Genomic DNA, 15,696 nt, shown 5'->3' on the forward strand with positions numbered 1-15,696 from the left:
CAATATCCTTCTATACAAAATAATTTCTACTTTCTCTCTCTCTCTCTCTCTCTCTCTCTCTCTCTCTCTCTCTCTCTCTCCCTCTCTCCCTCCCTCTCCCTCTCTCCTCTCTCTCCCTCTCCCTCCCTCCCTCCCTTCCTCCCTCTGTCTCTCTCTCTCTCTCTCTCTTTTTGTCTCTCTCTTTCTCCTTCCCTCTCCTCCTCCTCCTCCTCCTCTCCTCCTCCTCCTCCTCCTCCTCCTCCTCCTCCTCCTCCTTCTCTTCCTCCTCCTCCTCCTCCTCCTCCTCCTCCTCCTCCTCCTCCTCTTCTTCTTCTTCTTCTTCTTCTTCTTCTTCTTCTTCTTCTTCTTCTTCTTCTTCTCTCTCTCTCTCTCTTCTCTCTCTCTCTCTCTTTCTCTCTCTCTCTCTCTTTCAAAATTCACTGAACACACATATGTAAATAAAACCCCAAAGAATGGAATATCCTTGAAGGCAGAATCCATTTTACTTTTTCTTTGTATTTTATTACCTGGCACATAGTAGGAACTTAATAAAGTCAAATTAGTTGAAGTGCCACTCTTCTTCAAGAGAAGGTAAGAAGCCTTCCTGTAATTTTTCAAAGAGCAGAGACTCCAGACAAGATTAGATGAGTCTTCATGCTGTGCTCTATATATTCAGTCCATTAATAGCTTCATTTGTCCCAGTTGAAATTGTGACTACTATCTACTGGGCAGCTTCACTGTCATCACTCCAAGAAGTCTCCTCCTCCCTCTGAACCCTCATTGCACTTTGCTCGGATTTCTGTTACATAAATCATAATTTTTCTATAACATTTAATTTTTTAAATTAAAAAACTATCAACAAAATGAATGGGAACAGGTGAAGATTTCTCAAAAAGTTTGAGATGGAGTGGGTCAGACCTTAGGCCTAAGTTTCAGGAAGTCATGTGATTTCTATTCTAGAGCTGTGGGGCAGAAAAGGTCAAACCCTAAATCTAAGCTTCAGGAAGTTACAGGACCCATAGGAAATAGACAGCATTACTGACCACTGGCCAATGGTTACTTCCTTTTCAGTCCATCCAATGAACCCAAGTCTTTTGCTATTTAACTCATTCACTATTTCTGGCTTGCCAGGCCAAGCACAATGCTGGGAGATAGGAGCTGAAAGGCTCTGTGTCTGCTCAGCTAGTGTATTTGGACCTCTTCTTGCAAGGACCAAATAAATGCTTCCTGTTTGTATCTGAAGATGCCTCTGACTATCAGTTTAGGTAAAGGGGTCTAGCACCCATTCATAGTCAATTTAAATATAGTCAATTTAATCTTCACCCCTGGAACAGAGCAGTTTGGGTCTTTATCTTGCTTATATCCAGGTCTCTATATAGCACCCCATTTCTTTGCCATGCACCACCTATGGAAAACTACGTGCATGCACTCGCGCACGCATACACACACACGCGCGTGCGCACACACACACACACACACACACACACACTTTCAAGATCTATTTTAGGTATTGTCTTCCCCTATTATAATTTAAGCTCCCTAGTGAATTATATTTGTATCTTTAGCACAGTAACACAATAAACACTTAAAAATATTTTATTTATCTAACTCTCTATTAGTAAATGTCTGTTCAATTAAATTTCCTTTAAAAATAGGACAAACCCTTTTCTGGGGAAAAAAAAAAAGATCCCTTTCCCCAAACTTTGCTAAAGGAATATGTACATTTCCAGCCTCCCTATTTTATGTCTACTAAAAATATTAAAATGCTTAATTTTATTTTAAAGGGACCAAATTTTATCTCTTGAGGGATTGACTCTGACAATAATCCAGACTTTCATAAGAAGTTTGCATTGAGCAAGAAAGTGGGGAGGGGTCACAGAGGGACCTGTAGGAACTGTTATGAGTGAAAGAAGCTCCTTACTCAGCAAGCCCAATCTTCCTTCTGTGATAAACATTAAAGGGGATAGAGCTTGATTCCAGGAGGATTAGAAGAAGGTACAAATAAGGCTAAATATACAGAAAGGATGTTTCTCCTTCGAGAAACTATCCACATGGAGAGGTCAGAACACAGGAAGGGAGCAAGGAAGGGTGAAGGATTATTTTTGATAGAAACTATTTTCCCTGGAGGGACAGATAATCTGGAGGAAAAGCCTTTGGTGAACTTTGTTATGTTGAGCTAGTTGAAGATGAGAGTGGTAATACCCATACAGCTGCTCTAGATGAGAATATTAATGTCTGTTCCCACTTCAGAAACTGCAGACCTTCTGCTAGAAGAACTGATGGGTGGTTTTCCTGATAACGTGGATACTAGAGGAATATTCAATGGCAAAAAAGGCTGTTTAAGATTTTTCTAAAATTGTCTCTCATATAAAATCAAAATAACACAAGGAAATGATCTCTATATTGCTGTGATTAGATACTTTATAACATAATTACACCGGAGTTCACCTAGGACCTTTGGTTATGTGACTTAAGGGTTTGCCTTCCTAAAACCTACAGGTAGACAACATGTTATTGAATTGGTTATCCAGCAAAAGAACAAAGTCTTCCATTGCATCCAAGGCCATCTCCAGTCATCCTGATCTATATCTTGCCAGTGGACCAAGATTACTCTGGAGAAGACAGTGAGACTGATGACTTTGCACTTCAATCCAAGTCACTTGCATGTATTTTTTTCCTTCCTTCCTTCCTTTCTTCCTTCCTGAGAATTGAGAGCCAGGAAAGATCTTTGCTTAAAAAGGCCAAGTTTTCCCACTGCATCCAGGGTCATCTCCAGTTGTCCTGATCTATGTTTTGCCACTGGACCCAAATGGCTCTGGAGAAAAAAGTGAGACTGGTGACTTTTTCAGCCCACCATTACTTAAATGCAACTCACTTTGCATGGCATGGCATCACCTCCTTAATATATGTCATGTTTCTCTTTGAGAATAAAGGACAACAATATCTAAAGTGTCTAACAAGTGACTCTCTATCTCACTCATTCAGCTTTAATATTTACTTTCCATCTCATTCAAGGGATAAAGTTTTCTTTACTAGCTGTTCTCTAGAGAGTTTTCAACCTGGAAATACCCAGGATTTTCCACTACCACCAGTTAGGTGCAGTTAGGATGCTAAAGGAGTTTGGATTAGTTCCACATTGGTCATCAAGAAGATAAAATGGAATATTGTTCAATTATTAAAACATTAAATCATTAGAATGAACTGCTTGAGGACAAGAATTATATTTTGCTCTTTTTGTATTCCTAGACACAATGCCTGGCACATAATTAGTGCTAACAAATGTTTTGATTGATTGATTGGTAAATCTGCTATTTATTGCTTTGTTTAGATACCCTATGCTGACAGCCAATTCTTCTCTCATTCAGTTCATTTCCCACTGCATTCAAAAATTCAGAAATTTGACAAGTTGTGATCACATTATTTATTGTATAGAGAGATAAGTGAAAAGGAACTAGGTTGAATAAGCCCACATGGATATATTTACCTCAAGCCATCTCCTAGCCTTCCTCCTGTTGCCCAGATGTAGCTAGGAAACATCACTATCATATTCATGAACTTTTTTAAGAGAAAGAAAAAGAAAACTAAGGAGGTAAAGAATTTCTTCATGTCACCTGAGGCTAACAGACTAAAAGAAATATCAGCTTGGACAGCTCACCAGCTCAATGGGATTCAGGAGAGCTCAAAGTCTCAGTAAGTAGAGTTTTTTCTCCTTAAAATTGCTGTGACTTCTCCTAGGACACTTTCTATATTTTAGTCTCAAAAATTTCTCCTGGCTAAACTTGCTTCTGGGGTTGCCTTATTCTTCTGGGTACCACAATTTCAGGGCAGTTTTAGTCATGGTTTGTACCCAACTGCCACCATGCCAGAATCCCAACCATTCCCATATCTCTCCCAAATATGCACATTACAAAGGCAGAGAAATCAATTAATCAGCAAGCATTTATTAAGTGCCTACTCTATTCTAGACACTATACCAAATATTGTGGATAAAATGGAACTGCTCCTAGAAGAAAACTAGGAAACTGGAAGAAGACATTGCAACAGTGTCCCTTTATGTTATAGTATAACATCTGCCACATTACAAATGAGACCACATTGAGAACCTAGATTAGGGAAATGCTAGGGAAACTACCCATTCTCTGCCAAGATCATCAGAGACCACTTTCATTGTTTCCCCCAAGCATTTTTCTAATTCCAGGCGGAAAAAAAATAAACATAAATCAAAGAGATAAAAGTACAAAGCAAATTTCCCTGGGTTACAATTTAATTCAACTCAATAAATTTATTAGTGACCTAAGAAAAAGAATATTAGTCCCTGACATCAAGGAGCTTACAATCTAATAGAGGAAGGCAATTGCACAAAAGGTAGCTGGAAGGATGGAACAAGGGCATCATGTTTGGTGGAGTTGAAACCAAGCAAAACTGGAGGTAGTAAATGCATAGTTAGCTGAAAAGTCCAGCTTCAACCTCTCTATAAATTTGAATGCTTTGGGAAGAGTTTAGAGTTCTATTCTCCAGATGGAGGGGAGAAGAGGTTGAGAAAGTTGAGAAGATATTGTTTCCATAATTAAATTCCACAATTATGAGATTTCAAGTAATCAGCTTCTCCTGTTTAGGATATCACATTGAAGTCAACTTTAAACTGAACAGAGCTGAACATGGACAGTAGAGAGTTATCAAGACCATAGATCTGTAACTGGAAAAGATGCTAGACATATTGTAGTCCAAATTTCTCATTTTAGAGTTAAGGAAATTGTGGTCCAAAGATATTGATGATTTGTCCAAGATCACATAGATTTAAGTATGAGAGTAAAAATTCAAAATCACCTCCACTGATTCTAAACTAAGTGCTCTTTTGAGAGGGGGGAGGGGAATCTTTCCTTTTAAAACAAATCACAAAATGCATATTTCAACCAGATCTATGGAGACATCTCTATGCTATAAATAAAATCCTATATTTAAAGGTTCTGAAAATATTATCAAATCATATAAATGGTAGTCTGATCCCACATTCTTTCCCAAATGATATGGCCTGGAGTTTACAATAGATGAAACTAGCTTCCTTTATACAGCCTCTCATACCCCCAAACACATGAATAAATCCATAATTTAACCAATGCGGCAACTATGTCAATCAGTGATGATCACAACTAATCCATTCCTTCTCATCTCATGCAATTCTTATTCATGTCATTCTATAAAGGATTCCCTAGAAGATGTGTTCCATAAACTGTTTGGGGTTTTTTTGTTTGTTTTTTTCTCCATCTGAAAGATACTAGAGCAGATTCAGCCTATATATTAGAGTAAGCTTTGCAAGAAGACAGATTCTGTAAACTAAGAATTTTGATGTGCTCGTTTTGAAATCCTTTTACTGCTGAATCCAATTATCTTCTTTAGTCCATTTTTTTTTGACTTCTCAGCAGACTGTCACCTATTCCTGTCTTCTTACATACTGTCTTCTCTATTGGATTCCATAAAAATAATTTCTCTTGCTTCTACTTGAAAACTGTCTAACCTCTCCAATGATATGCTGGAGATGACTTGGACTGGTACAAGAAAGCCAACTGTCAAATTTGCAGCATAAAAATTTATGCCTTAGAAATCAGCAATGTTACAAAAATTGAGATTTGATTTGTTTTTTTATTATATAGACTTACAAAAATTGATGCAAAAAAGTTGATAATACAGATTAGACTTTAAATTATGTCATGCATACTTTTTTCAGCAAGTTGGTTGTTAAACATTTACAAGCACACCTCTGAATCTCTCCTCTGTTTCTTGTCTCACACTCCCTAAGCATAGATGTCTCAGTCTCTCTCATTAATCCATCAGCTCCAATAGTGGCAATTTTCATCTCTATGCAAGTGAATCTCAAAACTCTGATGAACTTCAATACCAAATCACTGGACAGCTCCACTAAGATGTCCCATTAGCATCTGGAACTCAATACATATGAAATAGATTTTATTATCTTCTCCACATCTTCTTCCTATCTCTTCTTCTTTAAATTTCTCTTTACCTTTTGAGAACACTATTATCCATCTTGTCATCCATATGTCTTTGCCTTACATACTCAATAAGTTTCCAAGTTTATTCTATGCCACAATGGGTCTAACAACCTTTATTCCATTCACCTGGCTACTTCCTTATATAAAGTCTTCACTTCATCTCAACTGAACTACATCATTAGCTCACAAGAGATCTTCAGGTTTCCTATCTCTTTTTTTTTTCAATCCATTCTTTATACAGCTGCCAAATCTGATCATGTCACTTCCAGCTTAAATGTGAACATGACTTCTAAAGCCCCCTAAACCTGATTCATATATACTTCATATCACTCCCATTCAGAGGGGTCCTCAAGTTTTTTTAAATAGGGGGCCAGTTCACTGTCCCTCAGACTGTTAGAGGGCCGGACTATAGTAAAAACAAAAACTTTGTTTTTTGGGCTTTTAAATAAAGAAACTTCATAGCCCTGGGTAAGGGGGATAAACGTCCTCAGATGCCGCATCTGGCCTGCGGGCTGTAGTTTGAGGACCCCTGGAATATAGAGTCTATATTCCAGCCAAATAGACCTACTTTCTGGGACTTATACATAACATTCCAAATCCAATCTCCATGTATTTGCACAGTGTTTCCCATATCTAGAATGTTCTCCTTGTCCTACTCTGACTCTTAAAATCCTTGACTTCCTCCACAGCGGAGTTCATCTCCTCTGAGTTGACTTTTCTTAAGTCTCCCCATCCCCACCTCAGCTTCTAGAGCTCTTTTTCTTGTTTTCCTTAACTTAGTATGCATTTGTTAATCTATATACATATTATATAACATCCCTGTAGTTGATTGGAGGCTCCTAGAAGACAAGAATTATTTAATTTTTCTTTGTATCATTGTTTTTTGCATCATCATTGCCCTGACAATACATATAGACCTTTCTTTCCTTTTTTGTTGGAAGAAATTCTAAAATTATTTAGTATTTTATTTTTTCCCCAATTACATGTAAAAACAATTTTTAACATTCATTTAAAAAATTTATTCTTCCAAATTCTCTCCCTTCCTCTTTGCCCTCCTTGTTGAGGAGGCAAGCAATTTGATATAGATTATACATGTTGAAAATTTTTAATGGATGCTTATTGGATTAAAATTAATCATTATGGCTATTGGTAACTCCTATACAATATGGATTTCCCAGGAGCTACATAAGATGAGAGGTATGGTTCTCCTTCCTGGGTGATTTAAAATTCTAACTTATTGGAACATTCTTCATAACATTCAGCGATTTCAAAGGTGGTTTTAAGAGACCTTTTTTAAAAAGTCATTCGTTGATTCTGAGTAACAAGATTTCAAATTTAGTCAAAAACCTGAATAGGCCATCAGTTGTTTTGTGAGCGAACAGGTATAGTCATTTTCAGCACAGAGCAAGAAGAGAAAGATCATTTGAATTCCAGGGATCTAGGAAATGGAAAAGATGGTGAAAATGCCCTGTCACAATGGCTACCCCAGGAAAATTGCAGCTTTTAGAAGCCTAGACAACACTAATTTAGGTTAGTGAGGTAGACCTAAACTCAAGACCAAGAAAATGACTGAGGAGCAGGCAAATGATGAAATTAAGGTCTAATGGCACAAATCAAAAGAGGGTGACTTGTCTTTCTGTTCCATACGGCACCTAATAAAAGTTTAGTATTCTGTAGCTAACAAAATAACAACCCCCTTTAGGCCACAGATCAAAATATGAGGCTACTGGGACGGAGTAAAATCCTAGCTCCCAACTGAATTGCAAACAAAGAAAAGGAAAGCAGCTGCCCCTTCAGAAAGCACCTCTAAGGTTATGCATTGATAAAACATACATCGATAAAATGTCTAGACAAGTAGGTCAGGTGCCGAGGAGATTGTTGTTACCTAGACAAGTCTGAATCATGACAAACAAGAAATAAGGCCCAGATTCAAAAAAAGGAAATCCACTCCAAGCCATCCACTAGCAAGAGATTAAGAGCATTCTAAAGATCACAAACCAATAGTTTCAAACAAACCCTGTCCTACCAAAGAGCCTTCTGATTCCAACATTTAGCAGGTATTTGATTTCTTTCTACCAAATTATGCCTCCCCATCCACTAGCTAGAGTTTACTTTCCCATCAGGGAAACTTCATGCTAGGCACATAATAGGTACTCAGTTAATATATGTCAAAATGAACAAGGTAAATTAGTACTATGTGTCGAAGAAAGTATCCTACAAGATTTTCTTTAATATATAGATAAGAATCATATGTAATTAGCACATTAAGTTGAAAGTGAGTACTGTAAAAATGGTTTTGAAAGGAGAAAAATGCTTCCTTTGATAGGCTAAATATTGCTTTGCTAATATTTATTTATACAAGCAAATTGATCTATGGATAAAGAGCCATCTTCAAGGCAGACCAACCACCTCTAACACAGATTGTCTCTGTGACTCTGGTCACAGATATTTAACCTTTTGTGTGCTAGGCAATAAGCTAAGACTGTTATTGCCAAGAAAAAGCTGAGTTACATCTGTAGAGGGAGATTCCTCACCAAGTACTTCCCTATATTTATAAATTCACAAGTTCAGTCTCCAACTCTCACTAATATTTGCCTAGTAAATATTTTTCCATAAATAGGCTGAATTACAGAAATATTGATGCTTTATCAAATATAGAATCTTTTCTGATATCAGTCAGTTGCCACTGCCAACAAAAGTATATTGTATAATTTTATATTTGTTATTGTTCAGTTGTTTGAGTTGTTTTCTGTGGTTTAAGTTACTTTGTTACTTTGGTAATACTTTGTTAAATGTTAAGGTCATTTGCAAGACTTTACTCTTTATTTTGTGTATTTATTTTATTATTTAGTAAAAATAATGTGGCATGGCAAATAGACTGACACTCCATTTGGAATTTTTTTGACAAAGATACTGATATGCTTTGCCATTTCATTCACCAGATAAATTTACAGATGAGGAAACTAAGGCAAACAGAATTAAATTACTTGTCCACATTTGGACTCAAGTCTTCCTAACCTCAAGCCCAGCACTCTATCTCCCATACCACCTAGCTGCCCATTTTGTATATATATTGTTTTCAACAAATAATAGCTAATATTTATATAGTATTTCAAGTTTGCAAAACACTTTATCTCTTTTTGCTTTTATAACCCCGAGAGACATCATTATTATCTCCCTTTTACAGACAAAAAAATAGGATTTTCCCAAAGTTCTATCCACTATGCCATCTAGCTTATGGACTATTTCATTTTAGAATGAAAATGTGCCAGGCACATAGCAAATACTTAATAAATGCTTATTGAATTAATGTTTACTTAGTGATGCATTGTTCTACAAAGAGCTTCTTCAATTACTTTATAGAAATGGTTTATTCCTCAACTAAAATAGCACCCAACATATATTCTTTTTCTCTTGTAAATAATCTTCCACCACACTGGTTTCCTATAGCACTAAAAATTATTCAAATTTCTACCCACATTTGTAGCTCAACAAATGCTTCTGACTGGTAGGCTAGCAGGATTTGAGGTATCTATAACATGTTACTAGGACACTAAATAACTGATTTGTTAAACATAGAGAACTCCTGGTAGGGGACAGCACAATACTGAAAATGTTTCAATATTGAGGTGATTACTCAAAATAGTACTTAGAAAAGGAGTTGCCTAGGTTCATTCAAATGTTGCATTGTGAGGAGGAAGTTGACTAGAAGAACTGATAGATGAGCAGTAAATAGAGTTAGGGGCCTGGAGTTCTGGAAGATTTGAATTAAAATCTGGCCTTAAGCATTTTCTTAGCTGTGTGACCTTGGGCAAGAGACTCAACACTGTTTGCCTCAATTCCCACCTGTAAAAATTAGCTGAAGAAGGAAAAGGCAAGCCAATCTGGTGTCTTTGCCAAAAATTCCCCAAATGGGATCAGAGAGAGTCAGACATGACTGAAGAGACTCACCAGCAACAACAGATTTGACAAGCAAGTCTCTGTTTTGCAGAAAGGATAGGAAAAAAAAGAAAGAAATACTGTGTACACCTGTGAAAAATAACAGCAATAGTGTTGAGGTTGGAAAGGAACCCCAAAAGATTGGGGGTCACAGATTGGTGTTATGAGGTATCTCAAAAGAATTTACAGGCCTGAATCCATATCCAAGTCAAGGGGCAAAGTTTATTGTAATTGTAATGCCAATTGAACAGTCTAAATTCTAAGAGAATTTAGCAAAGAACTTGGAACAAGGAGATAAAATTATCCAGTTCATGTCATTGATATGACATGAACTAATTTTATGGCTTAGAGGTAGAACTGAGGAATGGTCTCAGGAATTTGGTTACCACTGACCAGTAGACCTAGAACTATCCTAAAGCCAGAAGACTTTAGAATCATTAATAGACAAGATTATTAGAACAATAGCATCCTAATGTTAGAGAGTCTCAGGATCATTAATATGTCTTCCCTAAAATTTAAGGGAAGAAATATTATTATATTCCTAGGCCAAAAGACTTTTACAATCATTGACAGAACAATAGCATTCTTAGATTCTAAGGACCTCAGGATCACATATTCCAAAGCCAGAAAATTTAGAATCACTGACAGATTGTTAAAACAGAAGCCCCCTTAGATCAGTGAACCTTAAAATTATTGCTGTCTCCCCTAGAAGCAATATTACATCAATAACATGTGACCATAGTCTCTCTCCACAAGCCAGCCCATGAGGTGTCCAGCAGTGGTTTCTATGTAAGCACCTACAAGGACAATGAAGAACCCATGAATTATGTCTTGAGCCAGATGCCAAACAGTTGTGTGGTGATGTGAGATTGTTGTTGTCCATCTCTCTTACTTGAAGAGGACCAAGGACCAAAGAGGCTTTGTGAGAAATGGAGGGAATGTGGTTTCCACAGAGTTATGAAAATTAAATTGGAAAATTTAAACAAATTAGAAAATTGAAACCCAGAAGAACATCAAAGAATAATCAAGGTGGAGGTTTTAGATTTGGACTGGAGCCCCTCTGAATTTTGCCTCCATAATAATGTAAGCTCCTATACTGCATTGGCTTTTGTAATCAGGGAGGATGATCTGAGATTTGAAAAAGCAACCCTTGTGTTTTGTCCCTTGCCCTTCACTGTTATCTTCTTCCTTTAAAAATGTAAACTCCTTGGGGATAGAGAGTGGCTATGTAATGAAAGGTGGAGATTCACATTCTGTAATTTCTAAAAAATCCAATTAATTAATTAAGGAGGAACTTGCTCTTCAGAATAGAAAATAAAATACTGTATTTGTGGTTTCAAAAGTGTGTCTACTGGAATGTTGGAAGGGATGTGGGAAATCTGGGACATTTCTCCATTCTGGAGAGCAATCTGGAACTATGTTCAAAAAGTTATCAAACTGTGCATACCCTTTGATCCAGCGGTATTTCTACTGGGTCTATATCCCAAAGAGATATTAAAGAAGGGAAAGGGACCCACATGTGCAAAAATGTTTGTGGCAGCCCTCTTTGTAGTGGCAAGAAATTGGAAACTGAGTGGATGCCCATCAATTGGAGAATGACTAAATAAGTTATGGCATATGAATGTTATGGAATATTATTGTTTTATAGGGAATGACCAGCAGGATGATTTCAGAAAAGCCTGGAGAGACTTACATGAACTGATCCTAAGTGAAACATGCAGAACCAGGAGATCACTATACACAGGAACAACAAAACTATATGATGATCAATTCTGATGGATGTGGCTCTCTTCAACAATGAGATGATTCAAACCAATTCCAATTGTTCAGTGATGAACAGAGCCATCTATACCCAAAGAATAGGACCATGGGAACTGAGTGAGGACCACAACATAGCATTCTCACTCTTTCTGTTGTTGTTTGCTTGCATTATCTTTTCTTTCCCAGTTTTTTTTTCCTTCTTGATCCAATTTTTCTTATGCAGTAAGATGACTGTATAAATATGTATACATATATTGGATTTAACATATATTTTAACATTAAAAAAAGTGCATCTACTAATCTAGACACTTATTGTAAAATAAATCTTTCTTGCATTCATCAATGGAAGGTACAATGTGTTCATCTATGAATGATCAGAACAATATGAGTTCAGAAGACTCTACCACAGGTCAGGCAAAATAGTCCCTATGAATATATGGGATGGAATTTCTCTAAATTTATGCATCTCAAATTTCCTTTTGTGCTACTGTGATTCTGCTTTGCTCACAGAGAAGAGCACCTTCTTTCAGGCATGTCATGTTGATGGGGGAAACTCTGAAACTGTCTTGACTTTGGGATAAATGCTTGAGAAACTCTCCTTGAACTCTGGAGAAACTCTCCTGGGAGAGGTGTGTCTCAGGGAATCAAGATAAAGTGGTTTCATTCTGTTATCTGTTAACTTGGGACTAGTTGAATCCAGGACAGCTCCTTCTTAGCTCCAACTTAACTAGTCTCTTTTAGCTGGAGATCTAGATTTCTAAGGACTCCTATTGAGCTGAAGATTGACTCAGGACCACTCCCAGTAACATTCTACTGGAAATCTAGGCCTGGGGGCAGTAATCTCATTCAATTGAGACTTCAGTCTCAAATCTCTTTTAAAAAGCAATTCTGGGCTCATTTCTTGGCAGAGAGTCAAAAGCAGGAGTCATGCCATGCCAAGGGACCTCTCCTTGGCAGAGCTGCCTGCAAGGATCCCCTACCCCCTGAGAAAACCCTCTTTTCTCAGCAATAACCCCTCTTTATCTCTCTGCCAGGACTCCTCTGTTAGATCTTTACTTTTCTGTCAGGACCTTGCCACTGAAGAAGTTAGCCTCCTAGCAAAAGCTGACTTCTCAATGTCAATAAACTTATTTTTGCTAGTCTAACTTTTGGGGTTCATAAATTCTTTTACGAAAGACCTACGCCAATCAGAAGAGGTTCCCACAACTCTCTGCCCTGTGCCAAACCTCATCATTTGGTTCCCTGACCGGCTGGCATCTCTCATGTCTCACAAGACCTATAGAAAGACTTTTAGAATATCTTTGCACTGTTTTTTTTTTCTATCCCACATATAAGTGCTTTCTTGGTGCTAATTCTCCATAAAATAGTCTTTTAGGTAAACATACTTTTGGCATTCATTCTAGAGATCACCTGGGAGCCCTTTTCTTTGAGACCAAAAACTTAAGGAGTGACCTTTCCCAAAGAATGTCTAGGAAAAATTAGATTCAGAAAAATGAGTGCTTATAATTTCCTGTAGTTCTGAAACTTTAATTTCTTGTTTTTTTTTTTATTGTAAGAATTTATTTAATCTACATGTGAGCAATATTTGTATCTCACATGATGTTAGGAATAAGATTAAAACTGTGTGAGAAGAGGTGCTAGAAGCATTTGATAAATTATAAATCATAGTTAGGCATAGTCATAACCAAGGTCAAGGATTCTTTTTTGTGTCCTAGAACCCTTTAGCAAGCTGGACCTCTTCTCAGAATATATAGGATCACCAAGAAACCAATTCTATTGAAATATAGATGTTGTTGGACGCCTGCCTTGTACAGAAAACCAGAAAAAACAACTAGAGGGATTATGTGATAAGAAGATGTAGCTGATACTTGAAAAAATTGCTCCACTGGATCCCAGGACTGGCTTCCACAAAACCAAGGCAGATGAATTGGAACAAGTCAAGTATGGAGCACCACCTGGTGGCTTTGTTATATATATCAAGACTCTGAGAAGTCCATCAATCAATATTTATTGAATTACTGTTTTGTGCCAGGCACTGTGCTAAGCATTGGAGGTACAAAGAAAGGCAAAAGACAATCCCTAATCTCAAGGAGCTCAATCAATCACATTGAGATTAATGTGGAATTAATGGGAATTACACATTCATAGAATTAATTAATGTCTATCTGATATCCAATATGAAATGTCCAACAGAAGGCTAAAGATGCAAGATTGGAGGTCATCAGAGAGGTGAAGGTTGGATAAGTAGATCTATGAATATTCAGTGGAAAGCTAATAATATATGTAAAAGTTGAGATCAGCATATGAAGAGAGGATAAGGAAAACTCAAGATAGAACTCTGAGGACCAACCACACTGAGTCACTATGATTTAAATAAAAATTCAGCAAAGGAAATTGAGAAGGAGAAATGGGGTCAGATAAGTATGAGATGATCCAGGAAACAGTATAAAAATATCAAGCACAATTCTCAGCTAAGAAAGTAGGGGAATGGAGAGCAAGGATAAGTTTGGGGAAGAATGAAAAGGGTTGGTAAAGACTCTGTAGTGGATAATTGAGTCCTTTCATATAAAAAGATTGCCTCGTTGAAATAAGGGCCTATTTAGATTATTTAATCTAAAAATATAGTGGATCTATTCTGCAAAATTTTATCACTTTCTCTAGTTTTATTATTCAGTATATGAATGGGAATGAAGGATATGGATGGTGAAACTAAGCTGAGGCTTGACAGATTGACAATTGGCATTTGGATAAGAAGGCAAAGGTCTTGAGAAAAAGATGCTTTTGTTATTCAATTGTTGCAGTTGTATCGGACTCTTCATACCCATTTGGGGTTTTTTTGGCAAAGATTATGGAATAGTTTACCAAGTCCTTTTCTATCTCATTTGACAGATCAAGAAACTGAGCAAACAGGGCTAAATGACTTGCCCAGAGTCACACAGCTACTAAATATCTAAAGCCCAATCTGAATTCAGGAAAACGAGTCTTCCTCATGGAGTGACACCTGTCAACTGTATTATCTAGTCACCCTAAGAAAGGGGCAATAATATAAAACTGAACTGGTTAACCAAAGAGTCAAGATGAGGAATAGAAGTGAATGAAGCCAATACATAAGTGATATCCTGGGAAAGAACTGAAAAGGAAGGAATTGGAGTGTATGGTGGACCCAACCTGCATATTTACATGATTCTCTCCACTTTTGTTCAGGAACGTGTATATAGGAGAATGTAAGCTAGTATATGGTGGGAATGATACAAGGTTGAGCCTTGGCAGAACAAATCATTGACCTTGAGCATTCTTTCAGTGCTATTTTAAAATAAAGTATTGTTTTTCTATATTGAAGGGAATGCAGTGCTCTATGTATTTAAAAATATTATGTTTTTTAACCAGCACTAATCAGGGACAATTGTCAGCAATATAGCACCATGGATAGTGCTCTGAACTTAGAGGCTCAACTCTCATCCCTAGGAAACAGTATCATCAAGTCAGACCTAGAAGGACCTCAGAAGTCAACTAGTCTAAGGCCCAGAGGGAAGTGAAGTGGTTATCTAGTCACACCAGGTAAAAAACCAACAGAGATGAGATGGGAATCTAGATCCTGTGTTTGCAAACCCAGTGCTCTTTTCACTGTAATGTACTAGATTACTCTGGGCAAGTCACTTAGCCTCTATTTGCTTCAATTTCCTCATTTATAAAATGTGTATAAATAATAATAGCACCTACTTCACAAGATGGTTATAAACCTCAAATAGATAATGTATAAAACACTTTGCAAATCTTGAAGTATTATATAAATATCAGTTATAATTACTAAGACAACTATTAGAATTGTCTTTGTGGTCATTTACATATAAGTAAACATTTCTCTAAGTCAACATATCTTACCAGCAGCAGTAAACAGGTGAGGCAATTTTCCTGGGAAGAATATAACAACAACAATAATACCACAAGACACTTACATAGCTCTTTAAGGTTTAAAAAGCCATAAATGTATATTATCTCATTTGATACA

The sequence above is a fragment of the Antechinus flavipes genome, chromosome 4, assembly GCF_016432865.1.
Source record: "Antechinus flavipes isolate AdamAnt ecotype Samford, QLD, Australia chromosome 4, AdamAnt_v2, whole genome shotgun sequence".
In the NCBI taxonomy this organism is placed as follows: domain Eukaryota; kingdom Metazoa; phylum Chordata; class Mammalia; order Dasyuromorphia; family Dasyuridae; genus Antechinus; species Antechinus flavipes.